This window comes from Hordeum vulgare, chromosome 5H (assembly GCF_904849725.1).
Source record: "Hordeum vulgare subsp. vulgare chromosome 5H, MorexV3_pseudomolecules_assembly, whole genome shotgun sequence".
Classification (NCBI taxonomy): domain Eukaryota; kingdom Viridiplantae; phylum Streptophyta; class Magnoliopsida; order Poales; family Poaceae; genus Hordeum; species Hordeum vulgare.
Window position 1 is genome coordinate 503,457,247 of NC_058522.1, and position 15,032 is coordinate 503,472,278.

The 15,032-nt window shown below is 45.3% G+C and overlaps 2 pseudogenes; both read right to left on the reverse strand.

Moving 5' to 3' along the window:
* Nucleotides 1-2,501: 2,501 nt before the first annotated feature.
* On the reverse strand, nucleotides 2,502-4,192 carry LOC123397046 (annotated as a pseudogene).
* A 9,318-nt stretch (nucleotides 4,193-13,510) lies between these two features.
* Nucleotides 13,511-14,467, reverse strand: LOC123397048 (annotated as a pseudogene).
* Between the last annotated feature and the right edge of the window lie 565 nt (nucleotides 14,468-15,032).

Genomic DNA, 15,032 nt, shown 5'->3' on the forward strand with positions numbered 1-15,032 from the left:
AGGATGCGGGTGACACCGACACCGGAGAGGGAAAGCAGCGATGGTGGCACAGGGAGGTGTAGACATGGACGAGTAGTTGCCCCCCGGCGGTCATAACATCTGACCGCGTCCATCCGTCTGCCAGATGAAGATTGTGCCATCGGACCATGTTGAGACAGAGGTGGATCCGATGGCTGGTTCGGCCATTCCGGAGAGCTTTCCGTCCATGCAGGTGCGGACGGTGGGCGTATGTAAGTTGTCGTGGCTCGTTCATGCACGAATGAGCATGGGCAATGGCGTTGCAAGGGCTGCCCAGGACATGTTTGACAAAATGAAAGAACAAGAGTCGATATGTTTTGTTGCTCATGTACAATCAATTTTGCATATGGCATGTTCAATGTTTCGCATAAACCGCTAGTTCATTTTGTGTATGATGAATGCTTGCAAACCATGACTATTTACATAGTGTTCATTTCGGACATGACCAATGACAATCAAGGTCTAGCCCAAATGGAGTATGAATTTGGGGGGGGGTACCGCATTTGAAGTTGGGACAACATCTGATCCCAAACCAAGCAAGAAGAAGAAGAAGGCAAAGACGATGAAGGCAAGTGGTCCGGCATTCTCATCTTTTGAGAACATCTTGTTGGTCAAAACTTGGTTGGACATAATAATGGATCCAATATGCGGCACCAAGTAAAAGGGGACCAAGTATTGGGAGAAGATATGGAAGTAGTATCATGTCCGAAAGGAATATGTGGAGCCGCACCCTATCATGACCAACCGCAAAGTGGCATCTCTCCAACATTGATGGATGATCATTCAAGGGGAAGTGAACAAGTACATTGGATACTACTTACAAGTGATCAAACACCCTCAAAGTGGGATGGGAGTGGCATACAACTCACGTAAGCTCAATTGCTTCATCTTGTCAATATTTTCATATTCTTCTTGTGTTTGCATTCTCGTGCTCATACATATGTTGTTTGCTATACGGCGGTGGATGCCACTTTGTATCACGAAACGAAGAAGAATGGAGTGCCAAAGTGGACAGAACTTGTGGCCGATCTCAAGGAAGGAAAGCAGAGGAATGATGAATCAAGCTCCCACCAATCAATTCATTTGAACGATGAAGAAGACAATATTGTCGTTGATAATGGAAGAACTACTGTGTCGAAGGATAACCGACAAGTCATGGGAAACAAATGGGAGAAGGTAAGGCCTCCCGTGATGTTGCAACAACAAAAATGTCCTCCATATTGATGGGCATTTTTTCCGCGAGGGAGAACAAGAAAGATGAGTGGTACAAGCTCATGTTGGATGCGAAAAATGAGAGGATTGATTGGGACCGGAAGAGGGCGGAGAAGAGTCTACAAATTAAGAGGGAGAAGATCGAGTTGGAGAAGCAAGAGATAGTGATCAAATGGGAGGTCGAGAAGGCCAAGACATTTGGAGAGATTGAGCTTGAAAAGGAGAGCTTGCAACTCGCACCAAACAGGGAGGATGCCAAGATCACATTGACGGATGACACCCTCTTGGATGAGCGTGCAAAGAAATGACTTGCGAAGAAAAGAAGTAGATCAACGAGAGTTGGGTATACGAGGTGACAAGCGCGGGTGCGGCAATAGTGGAGCATGTGGCAAGGATGCAGGCGGAGCAGGACACACGGATGGCCTTGGAGCAGGCGGAATCGATGGCGTCTGACTAGTGATCCGACCAGCAATGAGACACGAATTCCATTTTGACATGTCCGAAATGTTAAACTATGATTTACTTTGCTTTATTTCGAACGGTTCCATTTGGAAAAGTCGTGTTGTATGATCGAAGTGCATGGGCCGCATAGATTTGAGGCTCCGCGTTTAAAATATGTGAATGTGGCAGCCCATGTAAAGGACGGGCGAGCGATGTCTATGAAAACACTTCCGGGCATATAAGAGGGGAATTTGACAAATCCAGGTGTGAATTCTCTAATCCTCCTCTATTTTACGTGCTGAAAACCCGACCGCTTCAATATTTGCATCTCTTCAGTGGCTTGCAATAAATATTTTATTTTATTTTATTTTGCAAATGCCACAAGATTTAGATATTAAACACACTAGTTAAATGCCCGCGCGTTGCCACGGGACAACATAACAATGTTTCTTTCGTTGAACTAACAAGATGGAGGATACCATTCAATGTGACTTTGTTTGCATATGCAAATATGACAAACAAATACGTACATAAAATGGAAACAAAATGCCACAAATATAATATCCGCAGGATGGAGGGGTAAATTTTTATTGCACAATTCAATCTCTACCTTTTTTCATGGTATCACGTTCTTTTGAACCAGATTGCAGCTATTAGGGTAGATGATATACACAAGGCATTCCACTTTACAATAAAATCTTGGCTTCAAAAACCATGTATACTGAACTGATCCTTTAAAAGTTCCTACGGAAACTGGTCCTTTAAAAGTTCCTGCGACATTCCTGTATACCGAACGGAGCCGTAGCAGGGGAAGGGGAAGCAGCATGCTCTCAACATTCTAGCTTCCATGAGTGATTTGCAAGTAGGTTGAATGTGGATGGTGATTTTGCAAAAATAACTGCATAACCATCATCCATGTGTTCTGCACCTTCAGGGAAGAGCTGCCATAGAAGGCAGCCTCCTCCAACCATTCCACTCTCCCAAGAGCCCAATAAATTGTTGTACACTGTCTGCATGAAAGTTTTGCGGAACTCGTTTTCAAACTTGTCGTCCTTCAGTGGTAATCCGAACTCCCCGATCACAATGGGCATGGCCAGCAAGTTGGCTGCATCATCAATATGTTGTTGCATCCAAGTGTTCACAAACTGAATGTGTCTTTCCTCTGTTGAGTCAGACAACATAGCAAAAAGTCCTAAGTTCAGCCCTGATAGTAAATTCCGTATTTCTGTGAATGGTTTAATTCAGCCGCTATAGCTACTCATCTGTATATGTTATGTGGGATCAGACATGAGGACTTACCAAGTGTCTGAATAAATATGAACTCAAGCTAAATCAATTCCCAGTGCTTGATGGTTCCTGATAAAATCCGTTCCAACATGCCCTAAATAATCATCTGGGTGGATGAGCAAGAGTTCTGGAGTAGACGGACCATAATACCCTTCAATACCAATCTCCACCAGGTGCACCGTATCTAGTATCTATAGACTTCACGTAAGATGCCATCTCTTCTATCCATGCCTACAAGAACCAAATTTCTTCAAAATGCATAGTGGACAAACATACATGGAACATAGAAGTTCACAAAAATAAGACCACAATAAAGGACCTGCAGCGTATCGCATGATGGATCTGAAGGGCAACGCGGCTCGTTAATCATCTCCCAGGCAAGGATAGTAGGATCGTCTTTGTAGGCCTCATTTGTGATTGTGTTTATTCTTGACAAAACAGCCTAAACAAAGGAAACATATGCACAGTATTGGAACTCTGGTATAACAGGAATACAGTACTACATAATTCAGAGATGGCAAAATAAAATTAGCAACACTTAGACACAAAACGTAGAAGGGGAAACGTATACCCACCTCGTATTGTACACTAACATACCGTCGTACCTACCTCACATTGTACCCACCTCGTATTACGTACGTACGACGGCCTGTAGTGTAAAGTACGAGGTAGGTATACGTTGCCCTTCTATGTTTTGTGGAGGGGGGTGGGTCTACCTAAGTACACCTCAATTAGCAATAACAATTTGCTGGTGTCATTTCATATAGCTAAGCATATTATGATTTCCATTGGTCACGCAGCATGATAGATATCAAGAACCCATTTCCTATGGCTATCTGAGGTAAGGAACCAGAAATTTACCTCAACAAAAGCTTTGTAGTACCCTTTAAGTGTTGGATCAGAGAAGAAGTCATCGTCAGAAGTAAGATCCACGCCAGCCTCCTTGCCCCATCTTACATACTGTGCCTTCCCTCCATAATCTTCCCAGTTATTACATAGTGACAATATTAACCGCATCTTACACCTTCTTGCCTCGCTCACCACAAAATCCAGTGCCTGGCAAAAAGACATGATAAAATCAGACACCAAAACCCAAAGAAACACAACTGTTGTGTAGTGATCAACCTTTTATACCGAAAAATGCATGGGGGGAGGTAGGTCTTGGAGGATCCACCTCCTGTGGATTTGATCCGCGCCATCCATGGCCGGGTTCAGGTCCTCCTATGGTCGCCATGGCGTCGGGCTAGATAGCTAGGGTTCCGGCCTGATCTTCTGGATAGAAGGAGAGAAGAGCCTTTGATATTACTCCTAGTAGGCGATGTTTAATGGATTTACAACAAACTATTTATATGTCTAGGATTTTTTTGGTTTTTTATTCCCCCATGATGTGATAAAATATTCCGAGTACCAGGAACTTTCCAGTAGACCCAAAGGCTGAAACAAACTTAATGTTAGTCTCTATACATACATGTGAATATGCAATTCCCAACGATACAAAGTTATATGGCCTTAAAATACACTATGACCACAACGAGACAAACGACAAACAATGAGGCAATATTTATTTTTGCTTACATGAGATCTTGGCAGCCAAATTTCTATTCGTGTGAACACCATTAAATGCTAAAGTACTGCTACTACGACTACACATGAACTTTTCATTCTGTGGTAAAATCATGGCTTTTTCAAAACAAACAAAGGCATGAAAATTTCATTAAAGAAAATTTTGAAACCGAAGCAAAATTCCAAGTTTAATCTTGTAAGACATGGTCCATACCGGATAATGTTGCACAATAATATTAGGCTGTACCTAGCCTCGAGTGATGGGGCACTTCTCCTCTGCATAAGTTAACATATTGTATGTACGCGCCCAATACTGTACAAATACAAAAGACATTAGAACTAAAAATATGGAAATATGACTATGAATAGCCTACTTTGAACTTATTTTGCATTCAAGTACAATGGCTATTTCATTAAGACGACCCAAATGAAAACTGAGATTTTTGTTCATAATGAGATCACGAACAATATAGGAAAAAAGAATGGTCGACCAAAGCTCACTGAATGGCATATATGAACTAAACTTAACCTGGATATGATACAAAATTTGTAACAGGCTTCAGTTAATTTATGCAAATGAATTTTAGATGTACAATTCAGTGATGTCGACTATTCGAAGCATCTTACAAATATATGTAATTCCTGAAACTATTTATATTCCTGGTGTTCACTCTGTACTACTAAAAAGCTTAATTGTGTGCAAAAAGAAATTGCCAGCAATAATCAACATGAGTATTTGTATCAGCATAAAATAATACCAAGAACGGAAATTAGCAGACATGGATGGACAACATACCTAGGAGACGAGGCCGCGCCATCCCCTACGCCGTCGCCATGTGTGTCTCCGCCACGCCCGCACCTCTATTGAATTCATATTCGCGTGGGATGCCGAGGCAAGCACGACGGCGGTCGAGACTCAGGGCCGGCTCTGAGATTTTGGGGGCCGTGGCGAAATAAAATTTAGGGCCCCTTTCATGCAATCGTTATAACAATAGTAATTAATACAATATTTATATCAAGCTTCCATTCGTTCATTTGCGCTCGCATCTGACCTACACAGTTTTTTTGAAAGAGAGGCATATGATCTATACTTTTGTGCGAGCGTGATCATCTTGCGAGACCCATCAGCCAATGCCTAGGACAGTCTCTGCTTGACGCATTGTGGCAGTAGCATGTAACTACGGTGAATCGGGGTTCTAATGAATTCACAGTAATACGAAAATGGTACAAATCAACATACCCTGTTTTTTTACTATGATGCAGCAGGTGCATATTTTCCTTGATGAAGACGGAGTAAAGGAAAGTTGCAGATGTTCAAGTAAAAGAAAGAAAGAACAAAGCAATTAGCCCCGCACCGTCTCTGCGGTCCTACCTCTCTCCTAGCTCTCTCTCTTTCACGACGGGCAGAAGGCACGGGATTGGAGACATCCTCCTCCCCTAGATCCATATGGGATCACAGGCAGCAAGAACATCCTCCTCCCCTAGATCCATACGGGACCGGAGTCATCCTCCTCCTTCCCTAGATCCATACGGGATCGGAGTCATCCTCCTCCTCCCCAAAGATCCATACGGGATCACACGCAGCAAGAACATCCTCCTCCCCTAGATCCATACGGGATCGGAGTCCTCCTCCTCCTTCCCAAAGATCCATACGGGATCACAGGCAGCAAGAACATCCTCCTCCCCTAGATCCATATGGGATCACAGGCAGCAAGAACATCCTCCTCCCCTAGATCCATACGGGATCGGAGTCATCCTCCTCCTCCCCAAAGATCCATACGGGATCGAAGGCAGCGAGAATAGACGGAAGCGAGGGGTAGAGAGACGAGACGTGAGACGTGTGTACCTTTGGCAATTTTTCTTTGTTTCGAGTGGAGACGGGGTCGCGTGGGGGATGAGTTCTTTTTACAAGCGGTGGAAGAGGAGGCGGGCTGCGGGCATCAAACGAGGAAGGTGGGGATCGTATCGGCAGGTGTCCCTTTAATACTAAGGGTTTTTTTATTAAACTAATCTTGCATGCTGAATCAGCCATGGCACTTGACATCATGCGGAGAAGAGAAACACAAAAACAACACATAATCAGGGACTACAAGAAAAATCTATTGAACAGAAAGGCATATTTAACACACATCGTACGTGATCTGATGTGCATGTACCATGAAGAATGAGTTAGCTTCACTGGTCATGCGTTCGGAAACACCTGCTCTGATTCCCAACTAAAAACAGACAAATTAAATCATGCCGCAAACAACAGCGAAGCTTAGCATCATGCGGCTACCGGCTGGATGCAAAAGCGTGCACAAATGTTTTAAACATGAACAAATGTTTTAAAGACATGTAAAATTGCTTTCACAAATAACGTCCGAGGAGCTCTCATAAAACATAACAAAATCACTGATCAATGTTTTCTGCAGTTTTTAGTACATGCTTTTTTTCGAGAGCTCCTCACGGGTAAAACTTTGCAACAACCTAAAACATTTAATCATGTTTCATGTCGCAAATTTTCAGGATTTTTTTATCACGTTTGATAATGATTTTTTGTTTGTTTCTGTAAACTCACGTGTAGTATACCCGACAGTAGAACATCCACTCTCATGAAACATAGGGTTTGAAAGGCAGCTCAGGTCATGTGATTCAAAGGAAATTTGTGAAATCCACAATGCACAAGTACATTAGTGATTAGTATTACCTTTCACTTTTCCTTCCATGAGCTTGCTTCACGGCAAGCATGCTTGCTCCTGCACCGCACTCCATGTTGGGCAGTAGTTGGTCAACACTACAGTTACCTTAAAGGATGAATTTTTCCAGGTGGGGAAAAGCCGAGAAGTCTAACCTCTCAAGTGTGTCGTTCAAACTTGTGTTAAGGCTGAGCTCTGTCATAAGTCCAGCTGGGTTGCAAGTGATATGTGTCCACCTGTAGAGGCTGGTGGAGTTGGCCATCGACCATGACGCAAGGGACTCATCGGCACCATCCAAGCTAGTCTTCCAATTCACAAGTGCTTCAGCTTCACGCCGGATATCGGCTCTCACCGGCACGGTGGCGCATAGTAGGAGACAAGTGTAAGAGAGTACATAATGGAGATGCTTCATGATGGCATGGAATGAATGGTGCTTCACTGCCGCAGAGGATATAAAACTTCTGGAAGAGCTAGCCGGACGGCCAAACGTTCTTTATAGTGGTCGTCTGGTGGACCCCGTGGTTTAAAAATGGCACATTCTCAGTTAATGACGTAGTACTCTCGGTTTAGATTAAGGAGATGATATATGCTAGTACTACGGATTGCATATGCTAGGAGTATTTTATAGTCCCCATGAGAATAGGATATCACAAATTGCATGTTGTACGCATGTTTCATTATCAGTGAGACACTTGCAAGTCATGGCACACTTGAATATGCTTAACTCGAAATTATAAATAACTTCTGAACTACGATACTGGAGCGTATCATCCAATATATTGATTATATCTAATATACTGAAGACAATAAGCTACCAACCCGACATCCATGATTAAGAACCTTGCTCCTAGCCTCCTACAGCAGCAATTCGCCTGTGCCCAAAGAATAAAGGACAGAAAAGAAGAGAAAATAGCTAACTAAAAAAAACAATAAACATAAGTTTTCATTGCAAAGAAACCAGCATATATTACTCCAGAGAGTTTGTTCTAATCCACCAATCTGGAGAGCAAATACAATGACAACAGTGTGGGTACTGTCATTAGAGAACCCTACTCACATGTTGAGAAACAATGTGGGTTAAGATCCATGAAATATTTTGAAGTAGAATATTGGTTCCCCCGACTTCTCACCTATTCCTCATAGCGCTTAAACAGGATCTGGAGGCATGGTGGCGACCCGTGGGTAGTGTGCGCAATCCCGCCGCCGCCACGCCGGTGGAGACGGAGGAACACCGGTGGAGATCAAGTGACGTCGGTATTCTTGCAAGCACCTTCCATAGTCGCCTCCACCGCTGCAGATCCCGTGCCCCGTCCTGTCCTAGACATGCGGTGCAGGTCCACCTTGCGGGCATGGCAAAAGGAGGCGGCCATGGCACAAGGTCCATGACCGGGCGGCACAAGATGGAGGTAGAGGGAGGGGCGGCGGCGGCCAATTTTCCGGGAGCGAGGAGAAAAACGAGATCGGGAGGAAGGGGAGGGGGAGACGGAGGAGTGGGACGTGGGGTGTATGTTTCTGTTTTTTTCTGTTTCTTAGAAGAAAACGTGGGAAGCGGTGGGCACGATAGGTTGGATCGTGCGAGGGAGTGGGACAGGGTATCGATCGCCAGGTGGGGGATCTGGTCGAACCATCACGACGGCAGATCCCCTTTAATAGTAGAGATTAATATGCAGGAGAAGGGCGGCAACCAGCATGGCCACGTGGTGCATGTTGGTTAGCCCGGGTGAGAAACTTTTTGACTTTTTAAGATTCTTTTGGGGATGAAAGTAATAGTATTTTTTCTTTTGAGAAATGTTTTTTCTGAGATTATTTTTGAAAGATGAAAGTGATGTTTTTTTCTGAGAAATATTGTATATTTTTCTTTTTCTTTTTAAGATGGATGTGATGTCCACGTGTTGTGAGAAAGTTTTTTTCTGTTTTAAAATGAAGGTGAGGTTTTCTTTATTTAAAAGAAAGAAATATGCACAAAGCTTCCTCTCCCTCTAAGGCCCCAACCACTAGTAGTACGAAGAACTAGACGCTGCCCGTGATCTCTGCATTGTGCATCTTCCTTTTGAGAATCATCTTTAAACTGTTTCCCTTAGTTTTTCTCTCTATCCTGTGAAAATAGGAAGTGCAAAATGTGAGATACATGAAGAGTTGAGGCGCTGCCGGTGAAAAGCTGAATCTTCCTAGCTTTTTGTTTTGTTTTATAAAGGGCTTTTATTATCTTAAAAAGTAAGTTACATCCGGCCTCTCCATAACTAAGATGCACACAATTATAGGTTAAAACTGGAAAAAAATGAAACAACAACCAACGTAATACAATCTAGTGGATAAATCGCCGTTGGCTATAGAGGACCTATCCGTAGATCATGCTGCCATCCATGTGGGGTAAAAACATACCTCACCACTTTCTCCAATGGCACAGAAGCCCTCATAAAAAGGTCGCGAAACTCCGTCAGTTGTAATGTGAACAACGAACGTAGTATACCTGTGCATCGGAAGATAACCTGCAGTCGGGAATAATTTATATCATTGAAAACCTTATCATTTCTACTAAGCCATGGCGACCATATAACGGCAAGCGCTCCTACCCATAAAATGGTTCTAAACTTAGTATCTATCCCGAATAACCAGTTACCAAAAACATTGACTACTAAAGTAGGTGGATACAAGTTGGAAGCCATATGAATAGCTGACCAAATAGACCTTACAAACTGGCATTCAAAGAATACGTGTTTTATTGTCTCTGCATGAGGACAGAACACATATTTTGTATTTCCTTGCCAGTTACGTTTGACTAGGTTATCTTTAGTTGAAATGACCCCTTTCCAAAGATATCACGTAAATACTTTTAGTTTTAGTGGAACCTTCATGCGTCATTTTTTTTTTTATTATTACCGACCGGCACTTCAATCTGTGTTAGTGCCCTATACATGGAATCGACTGAGAATTTCACATGGTTGCATAGCTTTCACCGAAACTCACCGGTACCTTGTGACAGCTGAACCGAGGCCAGACATGTCAACGATGCATTCCAAGACTGTAGTCTCGCACCAATTAAATCCCGTCTGAACGTCACAGACGGTGGTGATACTTGCATCACGGAGGCAAGCGTAGCACCTTTGTGTCACACAATATTGTATAGAGCCGGATATTGTTCGCGGAGGGTGTTATTCCCTAACCATTTGTCCTCTCAGAATCTAATTTCCGAACCGTCCTTAATCTTAAATACCTCAAAGCGAAAGAAATGCTTCTTAGTCGCCATTAGACCGGCCCAAAAATGTGAGTCACCAGGTCTTCACTGTACCTGTGATAACGGTTTTGTGCCTACATATTTTCGTTTAAGGATTGTTTGCCAGACCCCATGCTCTGTAAGTAGCTTACAAAGTCATTTACCCAAGAAGGCTAAGTTCTTAACTTCTAGGTCATGGATCCCCAGTCCACCCTGATCTTTTGGTCGGCATACGACGTTTCATATAGCGAGTCGATACTTCTTTTTCTCACTATCCCCTTGCCAAAAGAATTTCGATCGAAAGTAGTCCAGTTTATGTAAGACTCATTTTGGCAATTTGAAGAAAGATATCATATACAGTACCATATTAGATAGTACTGAATTTATGAGCACCAATCTTCCTCCAAGGGATAGTATTTTTCCTTTCCAACTCGCGAGTCTTTTTTGCAGACGCTCTTCGACGTGTTTTCATTCGACATTCGTTAATCTCCTATAATGTATTAGTATACCCAAATACTTAATAGGGAATTGTCCTTGCTCACATCCGAATAACTCGACATATTGAGCAGCTGCGTCCTGAGCATCGCCAAAACAAAACAATTCATTTTTATGGAAATCAATTTTCAACCCCGATAGCTGTTCGAAAGCTGATAATATTAATTTCAGATTCACGGCTTTTTCTTAATCATGTTCCATAAAAAGGATTGTATCTTCTACATATTGAAGGATTGATAGTCCCCCATCAACTAGATGTGAGACTACACCTTCAATTTGTCCGTATTGCTTAGCCTGGTCAATCATAATGGCCAACATATCCGCTACTAGGTTGAATAATAGTGAAGATATAGAGTCCCCTTGCCTTAATCCCTTCTTTGTTTCAGCGGTCATTGTCAACGTTGACTTTTATGACAAAGCTACCTCCAAAAACAAAGCTATGGATCAAGGTACACCGTTCTCGCGAGAATCTTCCTAGCTAGACCTCCATTTCAACAACCACCGCCCGCGCACCAACGACTATAGCCACACCTTACCCTTGCTGCCAAACTGATTCACGCCGAACTGCCGATGGCGGCGACCTTCACAGCCAGGCCACATCGTACCTAACTCATCTTACCTATTAATAAAGCACGCAGTGCTTCTGCCGTACGTCGTCGTCATTTTTGCATAAAGGTCCCTCCGCTTCTAACAATTCAACCCGCACTTCATTTTTAAGTTAAAAACGTTTCGGTTTTTCGTAAAGCACCCCGGAACCATTGCCGTTTAATTAAATTGGTTCACCACTCGTGGCTGCCAGTGGCGAATCCTTCCCGTCGGCGGCGGTTTCCGGCGAGGGAGCTGGGGGGGGGGGGGCTTATCGCCGGACGAGAGGAGGAGCAGGAAGTGAGGCGCGAAGGCGCGGCCGTCGGATGCGCGCTCGCCCATGGTCAACTCCACTCGCCGGCCCCAAGCGCCGCCTATACCGCGCTGCCCTCTGCCTCGATCTCCGCCGCCGCCGCCCCGATCCGGTCCGGGGGAGACCATCTCCGCCGCCAACCTGCCACCGAAGCCTCGCCTCCCTCGCCCCTTGCGCCGGTGGAGGCAGCCACCGGCCCTGCTACGCTCGGGCTCGAGCAGCGGGAGGGGCGCGGACGGCAGCTCAGAAAATCGAATCCCTCCCAGCTCGTCGGTTCCCGGCGCTGAATTCCCTTGCCAGAGGCCGCGTGTGGAACTGGATGTTCGTGATGGAGATTTATTCCCGGAGGCCTGCACTGGTTCTGCCAGCAATGATTGTTCAGCAAATGTTCTGATTTCTGAAACTGAAATCAATGTGTCTTTGACTGACTGACTGACCTCGCAGATGTCAGGGGCTTCTTCCACCGGCGGCGTTGTTAGCTCCCCCGGTGGCGTGATTTCCGATTGCACTTCCAATATTAATTACAAACAATTATATGCCTGATCGTCCGATCTTAGATAAACAGGAGTAAAAGGAAAAAAGGTATCTCATTCTCGTGCATCTACCTATCTATCTGAAGTTCTGAACTCAACCTCGGCGGCGAGCTTCTCCTGCTCTCTGGTCAGCGACTGCCGGTGCTCGGTCACCTTGCTGGGGGTATCGGGGTCGCCGCTTGTGCTTGAAGGCATATGTAAGTACATGAGTTAGTGTACAGAAACTATTCAGAAATTGCAGCTTGTGAGCGTGGAGCCGGCGACGAACACGAACGCGAGGAAGACAAGCGTCGTCGGCGGCACCACGCCACAGAACCGCTTCGAGTCGCCGGGCGCCGGACCCTGCGTCGACGAGCCGTCAGAAACAAGAGCGAGCGAGCGCATCATCATACATGTGTCAGGCGGAGGAAGAATTTTTTTCTGCAACATCATCTGTGTTGTAAGATTTTTTTGCAATGAATGTCTTGTTGTAGGAATACGACACAACAGTATCTATGACGAAAAAAATAATTCTGCAACCTAACCTATGTTGTAAAAGTTTTTTGCAATATGACCTTTGTTGCAAAAAAAAAAGTTCCGCACCAGTACCTATGGTGCAAAAAGGCGAAGGAAAAAAAATTCTGCAACAAATCAATTGTTTCTGAAACTCGATCGTTGTTTCAGGAATTAACAGATCTAAAATATATTTTTTGCAACAAAGCGATTGTTTCTGCAACTCGATCGTCGTTTCAGGAATTAAGTTCAGGAGTGGATCGGATGGATACACACAAGATCGAACGGTTGTGGAGATGGTGGATGTTTAGTAAATATCCACCGATGGATGCGTAGCAACCCCTTATTAATTACTACCTCCGTTACACCAAAATGTAAGATAATTTTTGACATTATCATTTTGATACCGGGGGAATAGTATACATCATAGGCAAAGTGTAATTTTAAAAAATTAGACAGAAATAGACCCAGCGACATATGCATTTTCCGGTTTTATTTTCGTTTATCCAAAGTGCACCATCGCCATAACCATTAATATGTCACGCTTTAAAATATTTTAGTTGGTCGAAATTTGATCGGGAATGCACATATGCATGATTTTAAACTGCCTCCACGTGATTGGTCTAGATCGGCTAGCGATGCATGCATGAATGTTCAAGTACGTCTGACGAATTGACGATCACATGAGCTTCGGCCGGAGGATGGCCCTGTGCTTGAGATGCTGCCGGAGGCGGTACCAGTCGTGAACGGCGTCGGGGACAAGGCCGGCGAGGAACCACTGCAGCTGCTGGGACGCGTCGGGCACGCAGAGCGTGCCGTGGCCGATCCACCGCGCCGCGTCCCGGGCGTACGCGTCGGCGGTCGCCACGAACGCCGGGAATCTCATCGTCGCCTTTATTGCCGGCGACAGCATGCCGGTGTGCACGTAGAACGGGACCTGGCACTGCACGTCGATGCCCTTTTGCTTGTACTCCACGTTGAGGCACCGCGTCAGGTGTTGCACGTACCGTTTTGTGGCGCTGTAGACGGTGTAGAGCGGGAAGGAGGGCACGGCCACGGTGGACCCCGACCCGACGTTGACAATGGCGCCCCTCCCCCGCTCCAGCATCCCGGGCAGCACCGCCGCCGTCACCTCCGTGAGCGCCATCACGTTCACCAGCACCATCCTTGCCAGCCGATCCCCGTCCGCCTCGTGCACGTAAAGCGCGCCGGGCCGATTCACGGCGGCATTGTTCACCAGTAGCCCCACGTCCAGCCCCTCTATGTCCTCTTTGATCCGCCGCATCGCCTAGTCGCCGGCGGCGGTGCCGACGAGAGAGAGATCGAAGACCACGGTCTTGGTTTCCACTCTGGGGTGGGCCGCGTGGATGTCGGCCGAGACGGATTGAAGGTTCGCTGCGTCGAGGTCGAGGAGGAAGAGGCTGATGCCACGGCGGGCGAGCTCCATGGCCATGGATCTCCCCAGTCCCGTGGTTGGGCCGGTGACGACCGCCCACGAGCCGTAGTGGCGGCGAAGGTCGATGGGACGGCGGAGACAGAGGGCAAGGTGGACGACGAGGCGGAGGCAGGTGGCGGAAAGGTACATGGCACCGAGTACGGCCAGGGAGACGAACCAAACCGGCATTGCCGGCGCCATGTCGAGCTAGCTCCGACCGCTCGGAATTAGTTTGCTACTCAATGACCCCTATGTATATATACTAGTAAAAGGCCCGTGCGTTGCAACGGAAAAAAAATATCACACGTTTTTAATTTTTATAATTATTTTAATTTATTAAAATAATAAGCTAACTAACTAATGTAGTAAGTCCTATCCTATTTTGTTGGGAAATCAACCCGTCCATTGATAATTCCACCATGATGAGAAATTGAGCGGGACAAGCAAAGCAAAACAAAGAGGCTACCTGAATTGATCAATGGACTGTTATCTTATTTCACTCATGGGTAGAGAATGTGGGATCAGATAACAAACTGAAGGTGGTGGTCCATTCTCTCTCTCTCTACAACAATGCAATCTTACATTAAATACATTCATTCATCAGCAAACAAATTCCCATAAAACAAAATTTCTTGCCGGTGTTTGGCACACGGTTGGAGGCATGGGGAGGGGATCTCACCAGATGATGAGTTCCTGCCGGAGGAGGGGATACATTGAGGTGAGCAAGGTAAGGCACCTCTATCTGGCCATAAGGAGTCGCCGTTGC